Source organism: Penaeus monodon, chromosome 23 (assembly GCF_015228065.2).
Source record: "Penaeus monodon isolate SGIC_2016 chromosome 23, NSTDA_Pmon_1, whole genome shotgun sequence".
NCBI classification, from domain to species: Eukaryota; Metazoa; Arthropoda; class Malacostraca; order Decapoda; family Penaeidae; genus Penaeus; species Penaeus monodon.
In genome coordinates this window covers 31,198,743-31,199,185 of record NC_051408.1, presented here as the reverse complement: position 1 = coordinate 31,199,185, position 443 = coordinate 31,198,743, and the positions used below count along the sequence as shown (strand labels likewise).

Below are 443 nucleotides of genomic sequence, written 5' to 3'. Positions count from 1 at the left end.
CACCACACCACAATGGCGGAAGAACAGTCATAAGCTGCGTGGAAAAGCAGTGCTTATATATCACTGACCACCCGCAATAAATATTCAAAAGCTGATAATCAGAAGCCAAAATAGCACTTGAACAACAGAGTAACATGATCGATGAAGGACGTAGCCGACCCCAAGTTGAGTGTTATCAATGTGTAAAAAAAATACGTACTGGGTTTTTTTTTCGCGCTTCATATAAAAATAATTTGATTAACGGAACTACACGACACTGTTCCGAGCTTACGGACACGGCCACATGATCTAGAAAGCGGTAGGATAGGCCAGTGCTACTCAAAGCAAGGTCTATATAAGTTACTTATATAGACCTTGACTCAAAGTGCTCTATAAGAATACCGGTACCGGCACGCATAGTATAAGCTGGGAGTAAGAATACTGCATAGCCGCATAACTGAAAT

The 443-nt window shown here is 41.3% G+C and overlaps 1 protein-coding gene across 1 annotated transcript in view; it reads right to left on the bottom strand.

Annotated features, from left to right (window-relative positions):
• Positions 1-443, bottom strand: part of LOC119588211 — a gene marked incomplete at its 3' end in the record, with an annotated part of 43,184 nt that overhangs the window by 4,131 nt on the left and 38,610 nt on the right.